We start from the raw sequence: 22,500 nt of genomic DNA on the forward strand, positions 1-22,500 counted from the left end.
GAGGCCACACGCTTGTCTCTTCTCATTCTTCGCCGCCACGGTGGATCATTGGCCACTCCACTGGGCCGTGGGGTCGCTGGCTGGCTGGGCCAAATAGCCGGTGACGAGGTGTGCCTTTGAAGAGACGGCGGTGTGTATTGTGTGCATGATGCGGGCGAGTGTGTAAACACGCCCGCCCGTCTAGGGGAGAATGAAATCAAGAGGATTTCCTGCAGCTGGCAACCAGAGCCCACCCCGGCGGAGGTTTACATTTCAAAGCCGATTGGATCGGGATAATATTTGCTCGGCGCGGCGCGCAAAAGGCACACGTCCCACAGATCACAGATGACTAGGGCGACTCTGTGCGTGATCAACGCCAGGAGACGTCCACCCCTGGGGGATCCCCAGCCCGTGCTGTTTCCAGCAAACACGGTACACATGAAAGAGGGAATTAAAATGGGAATTTGTTGGCTCTTGTTTTTGACCACTGGCAGGTATTTGTCGCCAGGTGTGCTGCTTCTCACCGTCGCTAGTCTTGAATAGCCACTATTTTTATTTTCTGCCGCAAACATGAACAGCGGCAGCGATGTGAGCATAGATTTGCACTGCATGGGCAACCCGCCAGGCAGTCCTCGTGTGACAGAACTTTGCCCCCTTCTAGAAATTTCCTCGGAGAGAAAAGTTTCATTCGAGTGCCTTCGCTTGCAGCATGGACTCCCCGCAAAGGGACAGCTGTTAACTCATCACTCCCCCTGCAAGCACGCCCGCCAGCCTCCTGGGACACTTCAGCAACAATAAAACGGTGCAGGGAGAGCGGCTCGGCTGGCTATAGCCGAAGGCTCCGTTCTCGTCGTGGTCAATGACGGTGAGGTGCAGTCGAGGGAGACTAATGTGCGGAGATAGTGTAAGGGTAATAGGCAGGGTCTCCAAAGACATGGATGAGTGGGAACATCTTTTCCCAAGTCTCTGTGGTCAGTGATCACACTCTCGGGGATCCGGATCTTCATCCCAAACCTCCTGGAATTTACTCTCTGCATTTTCTTTTCACCGCTCCACAGATGCTGTGAGGGTCTGATGAGAATTGAAAAGAAAAACTGCAGGGGAATTAAGATAGGAAACTTTTGTCCCACAGGCATCATGCTCTCACTTGAGGTCGTTCCCCAACCAAATTGCATCATATCAGTGGTACGAAAAAGAAATCAATTCATGGTGCAATGCCAAAAGGGCATCTAATCCATATCATCAAACTTAATTCCCTGTTCAGCTTAGACAAGGCTGATCAATCTACAAGTCAGTGTAAACATTCTTGTAAGACATCGTCAGGAACAAAAGCTACATGTATGCATTTACTTGGAAAGTGTGTCATAGGAAAGGCCCCCAGATGAAAATCTGTTCAAAATCAACATTTTGAGCTGCTTGTAATAAAGTTGTAGAGAAGCAGAAGAATTGAAAAACATTCAGGTTTGGGGATTGAGTATAGATGAACATAAATCATACTCTACATCAAAACCTACTCACTCTTAAATGTTTTATTACTATTTCACAGGCACTTGCTAAACAAAGCCTCTGGCGTAGTGTAAGGTATATGGCAGTTTATGTTAACACAACTCTGTGGTATTTTTGTTTGGAATTCCACTGGCAGTGCCCTCTTGTCTCCGTTTTGCCTGACAGTGACAAACGTGGTTATGGGCTGAGGCTCTTGCACTATTGCACATGGCCAGAGAAAGTTGAGACCTCAGAAATATGATTCGCTTCACCAGCTTGTCACATCGCTTGAGGAAATTGGGGGGAAAGGGGGGGGGGGGCCTGCAAATGGGGTTGGGGTGGCAAGTTTAGCCTTTTCCATTAACAGGGAAAAAAATTGTGTGGAGTTTCACCAAACACCTACTCTCTCTCTCTCTCTCTCTCTCTCTCTCTCTCTCTCTCTCTCTCTCACACACACACACACACACACACTCATGATTGTGTCCCCCCATAACCCAAACTCATATTATATCCATGGCCATGGCTATATACAGATATAGACGGCATCACATATGCTTTGGTTGTAATTCTTTCTTACGTTACACATATGGTGACACAACCAGGAGGAATCACACAAGCAAATCTCATGATGTTGCTGTTCTCTCCTCCGCGGAGCAGGACTCGTGCCAAGATGGGATTTGTGGCCTTAACAACAAAGCCCGATAATATAATCCAAATCCTCACCATAACTCTCCTATGCTCACAGCTGAGCGTCTCCGCCATGCTTCAGCTCCCCCTGCATTAGATGCTCCAGAAAATGGCTGAGGGGCTCGTTTGGCTTTCTTTCCTTTTTTTCTTTTTTTTGTTGCTCTCTATTTCTCCATATCAGCTTGTGTCAGAAGGATGTCATTGTTTTTTTTTTCTCCTCTTCTTCTCTTTTCTCTCTAAGAGACACCTCAGAACTGTCACGAGGAGCTCCATCTGTTTGCTAGGCGCTCAGGGTTGCGGAGGCCGTGGAGGCTTGACACGCGGCCTGGAAAATGAGATCGTTTGTCAAAGCTCTCTGTGATGTGCCTGAGACAAACTCAAACAGTCAGTCAGTCAGATCTGTGAGGAGACGAGTTGAGGTGAATGTCATTACAGCCATTACAGAACTGACAACACAGTGTGTGTTTTAACGGTTCTGGTTTTTGAAGCGACTTGTCCCATGCAGATGTGGTTGTTAGACTTGCAATACGGGTTTGCCTGGAGTGAAATTGACTGTGCAAGGCATACCATTTCTTAATATTATACAATACATTGGCTGTTTGGATATAATGACACGCAATAGCTTGTGTTTGGGTGCTTTTAGGAATTGCAGAGTTTCTTTCCAAGTTCAGAATTGTTTCATAATGGGTGTGAATTGAATGCCTGGTGCTCAAAGAACCTAAAGACAACATTACAGAAAACAATTTCTTGGAATGGTTATGGCTGAGCCTTGCAGTGTTTTATGAAAGTGTTATGGCTTGCAACATCTGTTCTAAGTATGTTGTGTTTAGTAAATCAATGACATAATGCAGCATGTGGCTCTGTGGCAGTGCTTGGAGTAGGTCAGTAAAAAGAAAATCTACACAAGACCAAAAGACAATCAAGCAAAACACAAATAAATTGTATAAAGGTGTGTTTTAAATTAGAACCTGAACAGAGGTTGCGTTCTCCTTGGTCAGGATAATGCCATAGAATGCATCACAACAAATAGATAAGTAGACATAAATAAATAATAACCCCTGAGAATTAAAGACACTCAGGTTTAATTATCACATATGAAGCTCGACTTCATTTCCAGTGGGCAACTAAGGTCACGCTGGAGATGGGAAACTTTACTAAAATTCAAGCAATGATTATCATTTCCCTACGCTGCTCATTTCCCTCATATTAAATATAATGATGTCCTCATAACCGTCCTCATAAAGACACATCTCTCCAGTTGGTGGGGGGAAAAAAAACCCTCTTCATTCTCTACCGTCCCCACACCACTGTTAGGACATGGAGTATAGACATACATTAGGGAGCTCTGTGAGATAAATGTCTCCGTCTGCTGTGTAATGATAGGCTCCGTTTTTCACTCTGTCCCTGACTGGCTCTTAGTTTAACCAAAATGACCCCAGGTTTCAAACCACATTGCGTCGATTCCTGCTCTGAAATGTTGACCCTTTTTCGCTGACGGCAGAGGAAACGCTATCTGTTAAATAAGTCATTCCCATCCTCTCTGTGCCTCGCCACTGGCAAAAACGTTCAAAATTGCTGAAAAGGCACGCAATTGGGAAAAGGATGTGAGGGGGGGGGGATTAAACAAATGTGTCCCTCCTGGTCCCCTGTCCACTTTATCTCCCTGGTGAGAAGAATAACAACACAGTGGAGTCTTTGGGAGGCTTTCGTATCATCGCAGGCGAGGTAAAATGCTCATATTAGACAATGCTATTTGAAGGTTGTATTGTCCAAAAGAGGACTTTGCAGTGAATTTACGGATCACTTCAGCGGCTGTAGCTATAGTCTCCTCCCAGGAATGCAAACACTCATGTTTTTATGATACGGCGCCACTATTGCACCATACCAAGCATAGCTCTTTGACTTATTTGACCTCTTTACCATTTACAATCCAAAGCACGCTCTGTGCTTCATTATGGAGCGGGAAAAAAATATTTTATCATCAATTCATGATATAGCAGAGGCTGAATGATTCAGTGGAAATGACGTTGGCCTTGGCTTAAGAAAAGCAAGCACAGTGTCCCAAACGAACAGGAGGTTTCCTCAGCCCTGCCTTCACACTGATTACAGCCTGACTCCCCACATTCACTATTACTACCTCAGTAAAGTTTAACGCAAGCTCACCATTGAGGACCCTGATACGGTCACGCCATAAACATTATTTTACAGCAGCAGGTAACGGCCTCAGGACAGCAAATTGCAACAGGTGACCATAAATGTCCCGACAATTGTTGTGACACTAATGGGCAAGTGTCAAATGGCATCTGGAAATTATTTGTCTTCACCCTGCTTCTGACACCATGCTATTTTTTTAATCGCTGTGTGTCTATTTGACCTGCCATTCCAGGCCTATTTGGCTGTCAACCTTAAATACCTCCCGGCTAGATCAAAGGGGATTTGTGCAAGTTTGTGAGCCGTCACTTTGAAACTGACAGTCAACCTGCATTTTAGATTCAACGACAAAATTAAAACAGACATTTTTAAAGAAAGTACGTTTGAATAGGCAACAGGAGAGATTTATTTTTAGGGGGCTTAGAAAGAAAAGTGGAGGGTGAAGTGAGTAGAAATGGCATTTCCAAGCAAACAAACAAACAAACAAATAAATAAATACACTTACAATAAATTGGTAAATAAATAAACAATATTGAAGCCAGCACTCAAGGACTCAAGGCCTGCCCTTGCATGTGCCTACAAAAGGGCATAGAATGAAGGACCAATTTCCATTGTTATTTAAGTACACTCATGATTTCTATGCCCAGCCTCACAGGACCAATTAGCATCCCAAGCACCAAACCCCTAATACTTAATTCAGCTCTCTGCCTGTTTGTGCGTGTGACAAACAGAGCACCCTGTGTGTTAGAGTGTACGGGAAAGAGGGAGGTAGAGGGAGCCGCCATTGCAGGGGAAAGGTGTGATGGTGTTGGCTTTTTTTTCTCTCTCTTTTGCCGGTGCACACTGCTAGATTGATGTACCGCTTTCCTGCTCTCTTGTGATTGGACTGACTGCGGAGAGCGGGGCCTTGCTAACCGTGATACATGGCCAGGAATTATAACAGCTCCGGGGCTGCCTCTCGCTCACAAATTCATCTTTTCACCCAACAATTTATATTTTTATATACTAACTCTCCCACTCCGCTACCATTTTTCAGCCCATTTCTGGCTCTCCCCTCTTTTTCAATCTTTTTTGAAGAGTGTAATGTTAGAAAAGGAAGGGGCTGATGGCGGGGGAGGGAGGGACGGCGTTCTTTGAAACGCACCGAGAAAATGATTGTCAGGGTTTTAATTTGGAGTCGGGGAATCGGGAGGAAGTTGTGGAGGTGATGCAACGGTGACATCATGAAGATGGTGTCTGGCATGATTTCGGGGGTAGAGGCTGGCGACGCATGAAAGAGCATCTGTCACCGCTCCCCTCTCTCGTCTTGTCTCCGCTCGAGTCGACTCAACTCCGCTCAAACGAAAGGAAGTGAGGGGCTCACTCCAGATGCCTCCTCAAACAAGCCGCACGTTCCAACTGGGGCTCATGCCTCCGATGCGTCTGGAAAAACAATGACACCCTTTAATCACAACTTCTCTCGGGCTTTGTCTGATTTTTTGTTTTGTCTCATTTTCCCTGCGTCTAAATGGCTCCAGTCTTTCTACTTATCCCCCAGCCCACGAAACTTTGGACTTCAAGGTGTCAGCGTCTGCACTGAGGAACAGCCTGGAGGTGTTGGGGGGGCTGTATTGCATGGGGTGACTCGGCGGGTGGTCTGAATGGTGGGTCGGGGTGGCTGACGTGAATGAGGAAAGGGGCAGGTAAGTGCCTTTCAGTATAGGTGAGAGCTGTCCCTGCAACATTAACCAGTCGGACGCCCTCCGTGGCCCCTGAGTGGCCCCAGGGCCTCGCTCACTCTCTGACAGGCTGAGGTGAAACACATTTCACATCATGACATTGGCTCACACCGGGGTCAAGGAGCAGCTCAGTGGGAAAACAGAAGGAAATACACACAGGAGGCTGGTTCTTTCACATTCACATTGTGCATTTCAGATGCTTTATAAAGACTGAAAATGATGAAGCACTGTGCAATAAGGGGCGAATTCTCCCATGTGTGTTAGGGTGCGTAAGTCAAAAAAAGCGCATAACTATGTCAGGCTGTGCAAATGCTCCCCTTCACTTAAATCTGTCATTCACATGCGATGGAGGGAGTTAAGTGTTTTGGGAGGAGCAATCCCAAAATCTGGCTGTTTCTTATGCATAAAACTTTTGGGTGAAACAGTATATTGCTTAATGTCGGCAGTAGGAATAGTTCTAAATACATGTAGGTTACACAGAACATTACAAATTAACATTACAGTATCAAATGTGGTGATTAATACACTGATACGTATTAATGACTTCATGTTTTCACTTATTACAGTGTCACAAGGTGGCATATTTACCAACATTAACTTATCATACATTGGCTACATTGTTTAATAGGGAAACACCCGTTATAATCACCCCCTTCGGATATTGGAGCTTACCAACTGTGCATCTTCAGTTTTAACTTGACGTGAAGTCATAAGCCTACTCCGAATCTGTCCATTTCATTCCAACTTGACCGAAGTGATCCATACATTTGCACAGACGTCTGCACTATTGTCGAGCAGCATAGTTTATATTCTTATTTGCCCCTATGTACACTAGGAAGCATCAGAAGCCTTTTAAATCCTCTTTGAGCTTCAACCTTTGGAATTCTCACCATGAGCAACCAACAGCACCTGCATTACCCCACCGTCGATGTCAAGGCAGCACTATCTGGGAGGCGCTAGGGTTAGTCAAGGATGGTTAGGGTTAGGGTTAGGTGCCGTGAAGTCGATGGTCGTAGTGCTGCCTTGACGTTGGGGGCTTGAAAAACCATTGAACGTGAGGTGCCTTGAAATCTACGGTGGCGGCGCTGCATTGAAGTCGACAGTGGGGGCCCAAAAGACCATCATGCCCATTATGGTCTGTTCACTATGACAAATACAGATATACAGCTGAAATTGGTCAGATTTTGGGTGAGGTTATTGGCAGGAATTGTTAAATATTGCTGTAAATGTACATGGCAAGGACAGTTTGTGGACTATCCACACTGCCAAAACAGTCTTGTCCAAGTGAGCTGTGGAGAGCATTGGTGAAGGAGAGGGCATTGTGTGTCCCAGTGCTGCATATGGCCAAGCTCTCTCTCCATCAGCTCCCTGTATTCACCACAAAGACCACAGGCACCTGGCTGGCCCTGACTCAGGAAAGCATAGAGCCATCAGGGAGTGGCTTGGCTGGAATTAAGCATTGTGTCTCGCAGTGACCTTCACAACCGCACACACACACACATACACACACACACACACACACACACACACACACATGTACACACACACACACACACACACTCAGACATCCATACACAGGCACATAGTACGCGCACACACACACACACACACACACACACACACAAACACACATACACAGACATACACACACACACACACACACACACACGCAAACACATCCAGAGACTTTTTATTGTAACATCAGCACAAAGTTCCTGCAGTGCCAAACGTCTGACAGCCAGACCTCTTAGCCAAACAGATGCAGCCAACCGCTGATGCTCTCGACAGGGCAAACACACCTCAATTAACACCTGTCACAGCACTCTGATTAGGAGCGAGATGAATTCATAGAGCTGTGCCGCTGTGCCGAGGACAGCGATACACACTGAGAGCAAGATGAGGAGAGAGGGAGGGAAAGAGAAAGAAAGAAAGAAAGAAAGAAAGAGGGTTCATGTATGAATAGAGATGGGGAGAGTGAAGAAATAAATCAATGGGCACACAGCAAAAAAAAGAAAGACTAAAAATCTGAATATCTGAAACTGCCCTCCCTTCCCAGAATGCATTCATGAATAAATTCATGTCACGTACCTCCACTCTTTCACAAAATAGGTTTTGAGGGACCAAAAAGGCAAATGAAACGACATTCCCAGATTGTGATCTGAGACGGAAGAGGACATATTGATATCCTATAACATCTCCGTCTATCTGCCAGGAGAGGGTTGGCGCGCGCCATCCTGACGCAGACCAACCTCCTTTCCCCACCCTCCTCCATCCTCTCACAGTCTTGTTTTTCTTTCCTGCTGGTCTGATGTTCCTCTTCACCAGTTTGTATCTGATCCTGCGTTTCTCGGAGGTCACGTTAACCACACACACACACACACACACACACACACACACACACACACACACACACACATACCCTCTTCCCTGCCATAAATGTGAGGTGATGTGGGCAAACTATTGTGGAGTGGTGTGGAGCTCAGTGCCTGTGCCAAGCAGGATGAAGGTGATGGGTGGTGGTGGAGGTGGTGGTGTTGTTGGGTGGGCGGGGGAGCAGGAGACGTGATGGGACCCGACAAGCGCAGAGGTATCAGTACGCATGCAAGAACATCTGGCCTGGGACGTGCAGAAAGCACATGGGCTCGGAAGGGCTGGGGGAGAGATTCCCACATCTCATGTGCGTATCTACCTACCTAACAGTTCTGGAGGAGGAATTTAACCCTTAAAGGTGTAGGTTTTTGAACATTCTAAGTTCCGCAACAATTGAAGGTTCTAAAATTCTATGTTGAATTCAATGAACCCAGATATTCTTTAGAACGTTCATTTCCCAACATTCCCGTCACACCGGTGTGAAGGTACTCCTTTAAGGGTTAAGGACCGTTTATGTGTGTGTGTGTGTGTGTGTGTGTGTGTGTGTGTGTGTGTGTGTGTTTTTGTGCATGTGTGTGTGTCTGTGTTGGTGTGCATGTGTGTGTGTGTGTGAGAGAGAGAGAGAGAGAGAGAGTGTAGTATGTGTGTTTGTGTGTATGTATATCGGCATGTGTGGGGGTTTGTTGCCTACATCCTGTCCTGTTGTTGGCAGAGCGTCTGGGCTTTAGCTTTGCAGACCTGCAGTCCTGAAGGTTGGCTGTCCCATTCCCATCAGGCCCTTCCCGGGGGGGCCCCTGGGAAGACGACATAAATCCAATATCCTGCCGGGCTCGAGCTCGCGCCAGAACATGGCTGCCTGCCTCTCCCCGTGTCCAGGAACTGCTGCTGCCGATGGTGGTACGGTGTGTGTGTGTGTGTGTGTGTGTGTGTTGGGGTGTTCCAGGCTGTGCGTCTGGAGCAGTCTCTGGGTGAATCTGAGGCCACATGTCCCCTCCTCTCCTCTCCGCTCCGCTCTGCTGGGACTGGGGATGGAGCTCAGAGCAGAAGGGCCTGACGCAAGTGCTGTGGCTGTGGCTGTTCAAGGGGAGTGGAGTGTTCCTGCTTTGGGCCCCCGATGGTACGCCACTGCCAGATACCCCTCTGCTGTATATCCCAGAACCCCCCCGTCGGTGCTTTGCTGCCTGGGAGACGACCTTCTCCTCTGGAATGGCACCCAGTAGATGGAGTCGTTCTTTCTTTTCTTTTAAAGCCTCCCCTGCTTCTTTCTCTGAGTCTTTTTCTCCACTGCCGCACAGTTGTCCTCTGCCTCTTCTGACCAGCATGTGGTTGCTGGTGCTGCTTGTGCCGCTACACCAGGGACGGATAGGGAGCTTCATAGGAGCTTGTTGCAAAGACAACTGTATAGGGCTAACTGCTGCTGGTCTGTTTTTGTGTATTTAATTAATCTTCAGAGACAGCTATTAATTGCAGTCGCTATCAATCAACTTCACATGGCACTTTGTGTGCGCGCGGGCATGCGTGCATGCATATGTGTGTGTGTGTGTGTGTGTGTGTGTGTGTGTGCGTGTGTGTGTGCGTGTGTGTGCACGTGTGTGTGTGTGTGTGTGTGTGTGTGTGTGTGTGCGTGTGTGTGTGCGTGTGTGTGCACGTGTGTGTGTGTGTGTGTGTGTGTGCGTGTGTTTGTGTGTGTTTGTGTGTGTTATTAGCATTACTGCATGAGAGAAAAAAACATACCAGTCTATGAGCCAAAGTAAAAAAAGAAAGGAAAATACATTCTCAAAATGAATTTTGGGAACCTAATTAATTCAGTGATGAGGCAAAAACAAGCATGAATAGACATTTTCAAGGCTGCAATTTGTCAGGTCACAGCCTGCTTCCTGAGTGTACTGTACGTGGGCACATACAAATCTGAATGATGGAAGGTGTATTGTTATGAGTTCTGCAGAATGTAATTCATCTTGTACCCTTTCACTAATAGTGTGCATATGATTATCAGCTGCAGCAGTATTAGTCACCGGAGATCAGGTCATGTTTGCATTTAATCTTCAACCTCCAGCTTAACCTGAACTGACTACATACAAACTTAGAAGAGAGGCCAACATCATTCCAAACCAGAATAATCAAATGTCATGTTATTGACATGTAGGATAATTGTGGAAAGTAACAGGGTAGGCCAGCAGCTGGTACGATAGCTGCACAGTATGTATGTTAAGTAAACCCCATTCCTGTTGCCCTAACAGACGTGCTAGTAAGAGATGCTAGCACCCATGGGTTTTAGCACCCTTATACAGCTGCCTCCCAATCCGAGGTGCTACAAGTCGCAGGGTGCGAGTGGTTGCAAGTCAGGCTGAACCGCGTAGATAGTCAAACACATAATACTAGACTCCAGTAACTCCTTTCGTTGAGTTTTGTGTGTGTGCACACACACATTTGCACACACACATATGCATGCACACACTTTTAGGGGAGACCGGGGCTGGTTGTCTCACGGGTTGGTTGTCACATTGCTTATTCCAGGCACACTAGGTGATGCTGTGGTAAAATTTTGATATAAAACTGTTACCCTTTGATAGCTTACTCATTTGCACTAGGAATTTTGCTGAGCAGACACACAGCATTCATGTTGGTGTTGTTTTTGTATTGAGAGCTTGTAGGATATTAGTAGTTCAAAAACAAAACACTCATTAAAAAGCCAAAGGTAGTAGCTTTATTTTGAGTCATATTTTAGCTATCAATTTAAAGCCATGTGGCAGCTAGGTTAACATCTTTGTCAAGAGGTCAGTTGGGGATGGTTGTCACATAGCTCATGGGGTTGGTTGTCACATGTGTTTGTTGTCACTGTGACACAGTGGTCACTGTGTTTGCAACTTTGTTTGCAACTTACATGATAATAAAGAGGTTTTAGCACTGAAAATGATTTCATTTTATTTCTTAACACAGTAGACAATTCAAGTAACTGATCGCCTCCTTTAATCCCATTGTTTAAACATAAGGGGCATTGATGACTTATTTGCAGTTTCTAGCTTAAAAAACTAAAAAGTTACACATTTTTTAAGATCCCATTTTATCACTGAAATCCCATTGAAACTCTATAGGGACAACCAACCCCATACCCTGTGATGGGGTTGATTGTCACATTGTGTCAGAGTGTCTTTGATGGTTAATTGCTCCCTGTTACAATACATTCTAAAAGTAAAAATTATACACATTTAAAGCCAAGACCCCAAGCTTTCATTTCATGTAGGAATTACTGCTGAAAGAGTTTTTGAAGATGAGCAATTCATGCATGAGTAAAAATTGTGACAACCAACCCCGGTCTCCCCTACTTTTAATTACTTAAAGAGTAATTTAAAATAAGCACAAATATCATGCAGAGAATGACAGAGCTGCCAATACTGACTAATAAACGATTCAGACAAGAATGTGTAATGACAGTGTGCCCCTTATCTAGGCTATTGAAACATCAGATGACAGAGATGCAACAAGCCTGTGTGTTAGCATACAATATACCACAGGAAGCAGTCCAGACAAAGCACTTAAAGGGTCAAGTGTTTGCGGTTTACACCAAGCTGGGTGTAGCAGGGGCAGCCGTGGCCTACTGGTTAGCGCTTCGGACTCCGACCAGTAGGCACGGCTGAAGTGCCCTTGAGCAAGGCACCTAACCCCTCACTGCTCCCCGAGCGCCGCTGTTGTTGCAGGCAGCTCACTGCGCCGGATTTAGTGTGTGCTTTACCTCACTGTGTGTTCACTGTGCGCTGAGTATGTTTCACTAATTCACGTATTGGGATAAATGCAGAGACCAAATTTCCCTCACGGGATCAAAAGAGTATACTCACATATACATATCAAGGTATCCACCAAGGAGCTGAGTCTTCATGATGGCGTTAGAGGGATGGTGTTACATGGCAACTGGTTCCCATGTTAACTGGCTGCGTTGATGACGTTTCATGATTGATGACGAGTCTTTGACAGATGTGGCCGCTTGCAGATTTGTCACTTTCTGATATAGACTAAACTAGAGACGAACAAAAATATGCATGACATATTTAAAAGTCAAAATTGTTTGTAGTACTACATGCACTGGACCATGAATATGCCACCCAAAAAACAAACACCTAAATAGCATAAATTAACTCCACGTGGGTATCGAACCACAAATAAATTGAACTGTTTGCTTAATAATCAGACGTCTACCTGCTTGCACCACAAACCAGCTGATGACAATTATAGAAATTGAATTGTACGATTGAAAGAAGTCAGCTAATGTTATTATCATTGTAACAAGTTAACATAGCTGATCATGTTAACTGGCTACCATGTTATCATGCTACCATTGCCCAAGCCATTTAGTAGGCCTTGCATAGAAGCCATAATAAGGCCATATCTGTGTATTATTTGAAATTTTAGGCTATGATATGTTTAGTTTTTCTTCACACAGGATGTTAGTGTGCCGTGGGACATTTTAAGTGTCAAAAGTGTGCCGTGGTACAAAAAAGGTTGAAAAACACTGGACTAGTTGGCCACAGAGAGCCTGACCAGCAGTCAGTGAAATGTTTGAAAACTTAACCATGATACATGCAACTGCTGTAGCAAGACAACACTGTAGGTAGCCATATGTATGATCAGCCTTGTTAATTTGCTACAATCATAATAACATATGTCAGCTGACTTCTTTTAATTGTAAGTGAAGTACATTTCACTGTGACGTGTCAGCTGGTTCGTGGTGCAAGTACGTAGATGAATGGCTCATGTAAACCGTTTCATTTAGGAGGCAGGTTCCATACCCACATGGAGTTATTATTAGGCTATTTAGGTATTTCGTTTTTTGGTGGCATATTCATGGTTCAGTGCATGTAGCGTAGGCCTACTACAGACAATTTAGACATTTAAATATGTCATGCATATTTGTATTAGTTTGTCTCCAGTTTCCATCAGAAAGTGACAAATCTGCAAGTGGCCACATCTGTCAAAGAAACGACATCACTCGTGAAACGTCACCAAGGCAGCCAGTTAACATGGGTGCCAGTTGCCATGTAACACCGGCATAGATGAGGCTCCCCTGAATGAGGGGTTTATGCATGAAAGCTGTTTCGCTGCACCATCGGAAGCCTCCCATAGTGCCTCCCATAGTGGACAAGATGAATAACGGACCCTGACGAGGGGTGCGTCGGAGAAAGGTTCGGTTCGGTTCCAGATGGTCGCTCAGTCGTCAGCTCCAGAGAGCCAATGAAATGAGATGAAGAAAGATTGGTCATGTTTTAGCCGACTGAAGATCAGACTCCACGCTGCATTTTTGATCAGTTGTTTTAACAGGGCTTGCAGGTACAGTCTAGCCAGTGGAGAGCTTAGCAGTCCACACGTGAGATGATGAGACGAGAGTCTTGACTCGGAGTCCCTGACGGGCACGACTCGGCCTTTCTGATGTTTCAGTCTGAATCCAAATGATGGGAGGATCCCTGTGATGTGGTCAGTGCAGGTTAGCTGGTTACCTGTCCTTGCTCTGTTGGTTCTTGGTGAACATTGATGGTAGAGCTAGCCTACCGTAATTAGCTAAGCTGTGTTGACTGACAGTCTAAAATGACAAGTGCATTTCTCTCAATGATATCTATTCTGCCAAGAAAATATGTCCAATTGGAATAGATCACAGCCTATCTGCTAGCAAAAACATAGCACAAGCAGCCTTTCACTGTAATCAAACCTGATCTGCTATATAATGCAAATAAGCAGCTAGACAGATAAAAGGAAGAAATATGTCATCTTTATTAATGTTGATCATTTGAAGAGGAGCTAAATTCTGTTTTAATGGTAGAGATCCTCATGTGTTTGGACAGAAAATCTCAAACCAAAAGCCTTATTTTCTGATGGCAAAGGATATCAGTGGTGACAGACATATCTGTCTATTATCCGGTATTGTACTATCCAGCACTCTACTGTGGTATCACTATTAGACAGAAACCATTTGATATTTATAGATACAAACACACACACAGACATACTCACACACACACACCCCTGACCACTGGTGTGAAAGTCCCCATTTCTCTCTCTCTTCCCCTCCTCTCTCTTTCTCCCCCCTCTCTCCCTCTCCACCCCTTCCCTCTCCTTTTCTCTTTCTCTCAGCCGCTCTCTGTCTCTCTATCACGCTCTCTCTCTCTCAAACTGATAGCATCCCCTCAAATGATAGTTTCATTTTATCAGGAACAGCATCAGCCTTGGCACTTGGACAAGGGAAAAACAATCTCACTAAGTGCCAGCTCCCTAGCCGACGGGCCCCCTCCCCTTACCTCCCCCCCCTTCCTTTCCGCCTTTCCTCCACAATATTGCCCTCTCCTTATCACTGCAGAAGGTTTACGGCTCTCAAAATAAATAAATAAAATAAAATAAAATGAAATAAAGGGGAGGAACGAGGCCAAAACACAAAACCGAATGAAAGAGAGAGACAGGCCCTGAGCACACAGCCATTACCTACCAGTTGAGACCCAGGGAAAGGCCTCCTCTGAGAGAAAGGAGTGTAGGATGGTTGTGGCAGAGAGGCCAGGAGATGATGCTGTTGTTGTTGTTCTGTTAATGGTGCAAGCCATGATTCTAATCCCAGACATGCTTTGGCAAATTCAGATAATTGCCCCTTATGGTGCTCTAGCTATTCATTGTCTGGCTGTGTTAAAACATCAACAACCTTTCACAAAAACCAAAATGCGGATATCTTCAAATAAATGTCAGATATCCTGTAATAATCATTGATTTTTCAAATGATTGAAGTTATTGATTTTTCAAATGATTGAAGATTATCCTGTGATTAAATACATCTAAGAAACAGGATATTTATGTAGACTAGACTAGACTATCACTAATTTGCAGTTTGGTTGTACACAAGAATAATACGTAAATATGTTAGTATAAAAACTATGAAAAAAGACTGTTGTGCAAATTCTCATTTGTATTCCAAATAGTGCAAAATGTTAAATTGTGTGCAGGGCAGTATATAAAGTATTAAGCTAAACATGGATGCTGCTGCACTTTATGAAATATTTATAACATGCCAGTCCAGCCCTAGCCATTACCTTTAACTAAACTCAAAATGCAAGTTCACGTTGCCAATAGAGGCATATAACACTTAATCAATAACACACTGAGCAAAGAGCAGCCAAAGGACTTAGTATACAGTAAGGCCACAAAAGTCACGCAAAGAAGGTAAAGTACTGTATGCAGCCTGCAGTCACGCTGGTGATGAATTTTAGCTTTAGTTCCTATTTCAGGCAATAAGGCCTGCAACTAGGCCAACAGACATCTGACGACAAATGGCCCCAGTAAGCAACATATTGTGCATTGTTTTTAAAAAAAAAAAACCCAAAGCGCTTGGCTGCCGAGAGAAGCCGTAGTCCTCCATCTCACCATCGCCATCATCCCCCTTTTCTTTCATTATTCATTCCCCGCAAGCCTCCTGTCCTCTGCATTAATATTCAATCACCAAAAAACAGGCGTCATGACCCCGAGGTGCCTTGGCTCCCTGGACACAGCTGTGTACACGGATGGCAACAGCTGGATCTAGCCACCGGCTCTGGTCGGGTTAAGCAGCGAACACACAGGGCTCACCAGCACACCGTTCAGGTGTTGAGCTGCATACATTTGCACTGTTTCTCAGTCTGTCAGCGTTCTCTTATTTAGTTTCAGTGTAGAAGTTTTTACTTTACTTGGATTGTCTAGACTATCTATATATGCTACATATGCTCAGATTATAACTAAACTATCTGTTGACAATTTGTTAACAACAATTTATGGCTAATGTAAAAGAGACTTTAGATGGTTTCAAGACTGAACTTGAAACCATCTAAAGTCTCTGTAGGCAGACTGTCCAAGTAAAGTGTTACTTAAATTTGGCATGCCGCCTCAATCTCACCTCATTCTAACTATAAATTCAGTTAGTCTTGTGAGATTATAAGATTAAAGTTATCCTTCAACTCACAATGTCATCAGAGTCAAAGTAGCGTTCCATGTTCCAATTTGGTAGCAGCCGAGGCAGGCGTCCTTGCTTCTCCCACACTCCCTTAATGGAGTCAATTATGGCGAGTATTTTTAAAAGCACACGCAAATGTTTTTATTGTTTTAGGATCAAGAAAATACAAGCCTGTCTCTAAATAAATGCATCTCCCTGTTCACCCCATCTCTCTCTATCTCTCTTTCCCCCTCTCTTTCTCTTTTCTTCTACCTCTTTCTTTCCATTGCTCTCTCTCTCTCTCTCTCTCTCTCTCTCCGTGGCTCAGAAGGCCTGTCAGGCTTGGCCCACTAATCAGATAGATCACGGCTCTGCCATGCCCACCCAGTTTCTGCACACTGTGACAGGCTGTGGCGAATGCCATTTAAGGGGAATATTTATCTTCTCTGAGTAACAGGCTCAAGGCACTCTCGCCTCCTGCTTCAGTGTTGTCAGCAGCATTGTGTGTATGTGTGTGGGTGTGTGCGAGTGTGTGCATGCGTGCGTGTGTGTGTGTGAGTGTGTGTGTGTGTGTCTTTGTTTGTGTGCGGTCCTGCGTAAGAATAGACCAGGAGCTCTTAACTTCATGATTAATGACTCAATTTTCCTCTGTACTCTTTGGAACTTGAGAGCCATTTGACTTTTTAACTTTTTTTTTAAGAGAATTTATGATTTCTCCTTGACAACAGGTGGCCTGGAGTAAACTTAGATGGGGATGAGAGTCTCAAGGTGATTCCTGTCACAATTGTCTTTGGAGGATGCCACCTCATACGGTATTAGAGTTGTCCCACGCATTCCCTCTGGCCACCTTTCTTTATCCAAACTGGATGTCAAACATTAGTAGTTGCCCATTATCTTGTCTCCAAATATAGTCCCTGTGGCTCGTTTTCCCCCAACCCACAAACACTCATTTGAGCAATGGTCTGTTACAAATCACCACACTATAATCGAGGCTGATTCTGGCAATTAATAACCAGAAATGATGATGCTAGAGCATCCTTTAGAAAAACACACACACACACACACACACACATACAGAAACACACACACACACACACACACACACATACACAAACAGAAACACACACACACACACACACACACACACACACACACACACACACACACACACACCCCACATGATATAAAACACATGATATAAACACGATATAAACACATGATATAAAACACACAATTATAGACAAACTCTCTCACTCAGACAGAGTGAGAGAGACAAACAAACAAACATGAAAACATACCCTGAAACATACCAGAATAGAAATGTCCATAGAGATTTGACCCGAAACAACCTCTTCATAGTGAGCCCATTTCATGCCTATTCAATACTATATATACTACCCTGCATTCACTTAGGACCATGTGGAGACACAGTCTCAAACAATCCCTCATCCGTTCACACCTTAACCCTGCCTGGTGCGGTCACAGAGAACCCCGAGGGCACTACTGGATAATTCAGTTAAGAAGGACGCTACTAGGCGTAAGGGAGCGCTTCTGACAGAGATTCATTTCCGAGTGTGTCAGTAAAGATTATGTAGTTTTAGTTGGTATTATGTTAGACTACAGTGTGCGAGACAGCTTATATTAATTACTAACTGTCTTGGCCAATGAGATGATGTCTGCTCTGGATCTCCTTTGAGACCCAAAGAGGAGGTTGGAAATGTGTTGGCGCAATGGGCTCAGTGCTGTTTTTAGGGCAGCCAGTAATGACTTCTTTTGCAGTTTCACTGGACTGAAAGGAAATATGTGTTCGTGCAGATGAAACTGCAGAGCTTGGACATCCCTACGGGCAGATTAGAGCCAGAAATCCACCTCAGCAATCCCACTGCATGGGGGGTGTCATTTGAACATTAAGATGCAATTCCTGAAAGTCCCCCTGGAAGGGAAAAATCTGTCACCGAGCCGGAAAAAAAAATTGCGCGTGGAGTGAAGCCTTGCGGATGACTCGAGCCGTGTGTTGCAGCAGGAAGCACATCACCCTTGATCTCATGAGCGAGAGACACTCTTGGCTGACTGCCTCACTTTTTCACCCTCTGACTTTTTCACCCCCCATGACTGCGCTAACTCTACGCTCAAAAGGAAATGGCAGAATAACAAACACATCAACTCAGATGGAACGGTGCCTTTATCCCTTTCATAAGTCTCCCAATTAAAGAGCTTTGTGTTGTCTGGAATTAGTGGATGCACAAAACGAACTGTCATGATAAAAACAACCAGCCTTCACAGAAAGAAACAAAAATACAATTTCTTAACAGAAAAAAATATCGTTGGAAGGTTATTACTCTCAATGGGACATTGAATGACAGGAAAGAAGAGGTGATTTAATCACCAGATAATTATATTCATCTCAGATATATTTCCAGTCATAGACATTATGCCTCCACTTTTGCGGTTGTTCTGTGAGCTATAGAGCTATATTGATGTAAACGTCATGACCTTAGCACTGAAACAACATCTGTTTGAAAAGACTAAGGGCTAAGATTGCATCTGACATCAAAAGCTTACTAGATGGTTATTAGAGTATATCAACTGGTACACACCACTCCAAAATTAAGTCTTGCCCCAATTTCAACTTTTGACCAGAGTCACAGAAGGAGGTCCATATGAAGGAAAAGGAAAATAGAAAGACTTTAATCCCCTTTTTCTCCTCCCTCTAACCAGTAGTTGTCCCCTAAATGGTTGTAGGATGTGACATATCTTGCTGGTGCTAGTATTAGCTTTGGCTGACACATTCATCTATCTCTCTCCCTCTCCCTCTCTCTTTGGTGATGTTTAATTTATGCCTACGCTGATTTAATTAGCCCTTTTTTCGATTCCGTGTTTTGGAATGACTGTGCGACTTCAACGTTAGGAGTGCTTGCCAAGAGTTTCACCCACCCACAGAAGTTTGTGTTGATTTACACTGCAACTCCTCAAACAAGAAAAAAAGTTTTACAACTCCAAATAAACCTGTCATGGTGTTAAGATGCCATACGCCTTTTAGCACCAAGAGTGTGACTTGGGATACCTCACCTGGGCCGGGCCATTTGGAAAACAAAACAAAGGGACCCCACGGACATCTGATGTCCTCTTTACTGAGTGGTACGGAGATACTTGAAAGGATATTTCATCAAGAAGCTCCATTTGCATTTCATAGTGCGGAGCACAAACGCTCAATCATGAGGAAAGAGGGAGAGGGAGAGGGAGATGTTGTTATCCCTGGCGTGGAGAGAGAGGGCTGAGAGAAAGGCAGACATCTCAGGGAGGGTAGATTGATAGAGAGAGCGAAACTGAGTTAGAGAGAGAGAGAAAGAAAAGAGAGAGAGATAGATCTTTGTATTTGTCTCCTCCTCAGTGGTCCTCTCATCTCATCTTTCCCAAAGTGCAGTCAGACAAACAGCATCTATCTTTCACACGCACACACACACACACACACACACACACACACACACACACACATACATACATATATATATATATATATATATATATATACTGTATACACACTCACACACACACACACACACACACACATATATATATATTCACACACACACACACACATGCACGCATAGAAAGAAATAGAGAGAGAGAGGAGAGAGAGAAACACTTTGAGGACTTTCACACATAAACTGTTTCCCTTTGCTGTGAACTTGAAGCAAGCCGTCGGGAAACGCGTGGGCTGAGACGCAGGTGTGGCGCTCCAGGTGAACTCTGGGTAACGGGGGGAGAGAAGAAGAATGAGCAGGAGGGGAGGGGGTGGTGAGCTCTCAGACGGAGCACAACAGACTCCAGGCCTTTATTCTCCCCCTTTTCATGTTAAAAAATGAATTTGTCATTTAATCTCAGCGGTGGCTGCGTCTGGGTTCACGAGCTCAGCCCAAAGAGCGGGACTGACAGGAGGAGCGAGGGAGGAGAAGAAGAGAGGAAAAGGAAAGCCAAGGAAAAAAAGACAAAGAAAATGAAAGAAAGAAAAAGAGGAGGTGGGAGAGAGAGAGAGAGAGACAGAGAGAGATTGAGATGGTTGGTGTGTATGTGTGTGTGTATGTATGTGTGTGTGTGTAGGGTGTGGGGTGAATGAGGAGAGAGCAAGATGGAAAAAGAGATGGAGGTGCAATAAACAAAGAACAGCAAAGGACGAACTGTGACAAAGCCCCTCTGTCTGTTATTCTATCCCCCCTGGGCTCGTCCTTTGTTTTTTTGTTTTTTTTTGCTTTGTTTTGTTTTGCTTTTTTTCTGCTTCTCTGTTCTTGTTTGCCTTGCTCTCCGTGAGTCGCTGTGCTGGGGGACATGGAGGTCCGCGCCCAACAAACAATCAGAAGGCTATAATGAAAACCCCCAGCCCTGCAGTAAACAAGAGGACAAAACAGTGGGCGCGTCCGCTGTGGCGGCCAGACGACGAGGCGTGTGGACACGCTGCGGCACGACACACGCCGCGGCCTTTCCGCTAAAAAGACGTGGAAACAATGGACCCACTGTACCCCTGGAACTTGGCTGGCAAACTTGCCAAGTCGACAGAGTCCCCCGGTTTAATGTCAGCGGAACAAGCTCACAGAGCCAGCGGAACAGGATGAACCGAGTGAATCGCATTAAAGCGAATCGAACCTTTTACTTCTCAGTACAGTTGTCCAAAGCCGTTCGACTTTCGTAAGTCTGCTATGGTGAAATAGGTTGACCTCAGGGGAGCCGTAGCACAGATGGTCTCTCCTAGCGTTCCACGGAGACCCAGCTTCGAGTCTGACTTGTGGTCATTTACCAAATCCACTCCCCATTTCTCCCCCTCTGTCCACTCCTAATTCTCCTCAAATGAAAAGGTGAAATGCCCAAAAATCAATCAATCAATCAATCAATCAAATCTGATAACTTGTTTTCCCTCTGGGAGAGGTCCATATGAAGGTCCACTCCTGTGTTAGGAGCTTGACGTGCTTTAAGAAGGCATCCTGTGGGCAGGTTGTGGGGCAGCTGCTGTGGGCGTCCACTCTGGCATCACGGCCCCCCCCCCACACACACACACACCCATCCATCCTCGGGCCAACAGCAGTGCATGATTAGTGACTGATGGCTGGAGCTATGCAGCATGACTGCAGCTTCGGATGTGTGAGGCATGAGCACTGGGTGGCTGGTGGGTACTGATGCACATACAAAAGTGAACACACACACACACACACACACACACACACACACCTGAGTGAGGTATGACTGATGGGCTGCCGCCAGTGATCACCTGGTCATCTGGAAAATTCTCAAAGCTCTTTAATCTCTGTCTGGATATGGACAGGTGCAGAAGGTGCACACACACACACACACATACATACACACACACATGCACACACACACCCATGCATGCTAACTTTCATACACATATATCTCTGTCTCTGTCGGGAAACAAATTAGCCCACATGCACATGTACACCTGTCCATCCACCCACCCACCCACTCATACCACACTGACACACACACACACACACACACACACATACACACACACAGACACACGCACAGTCACACACACACACACACACCTGCCCATCCACCATACCACCAACCCACCACACGGACATGCACAAGCCCACACACACACACACACACACACACGTCCACCCCATGATCCAGTGTTCCACATTGATGCCCCATGTCAGCCTGCCCTTGCCTGTCAGATCTCAGCGGCCAGCCTGCAACCACCCACTAGCCCTCTCTGATTAGCCTGCTAGCTACATTCTCACTGCAGAGCCACAGTAGTGTGTGTGTGTGTGTGTGTGTACAAACGACCATGTCTGTTCGTATCCTTGATGATTCCGGTGCTTTGTTGATGATGAAAAATCCCTCCTGAGTCTGTCCAGGATAAGACTCGAGGAGGTTAAACCTGGTCAAGCAGAAAATGTTGGAACAGAAACAACTGTCGGAAGATAATTCTGTTTAGTCTGATTTGATGGGCTCACAAGTGTCAAGGGCAGCTGGAAGCCCCTACATTTTTTACTCTGTCCACTAATGAGAGAGAGAGAACAGAGAGCGCATGAGAGAGAGAGAGAGGAACAAAAACTAGAGAGAGGAAAAAAAGACTTGGAGAGAGAATGAAAAAACGTATCCAGTGGGGCCTGATTGCTGTTGTATCAATCCAAGGTTATGCTCCCCGAAGCGTTC

The 22,500-nt window shown here is 45.1% G+C and overlaps 1 protein-coding gene across 9 annotated transcripts in view; it reads left to right on the top strand.

The window, feature by feature from the left end:
• camta1b (calmodulin binding transcription activator 1b) overlaps positions 1–22,500 on the top strand; it is a 252,264-nt gene that overhangs the window by 99,295 nt on the left and 130,469 nt on the right. The window lies entirely within an intron of this gene.

The sequence above is a fragment of the Alosa sapidissima genome, chromosome 4, assembly GCF_018492685.1.
Source record: "Alosa sapidissima isolate fAloSap1 chromosome 4, fAloSap1.pri, whole genome shotgun sequence".
Taxonomy (NCBI): domain Eukaryota; kingdom Metazoa; phylum Chordata; class Actinopteri; order Clupeiformes; family Clupeidae; genus Alosa; species Alosa sapidissima.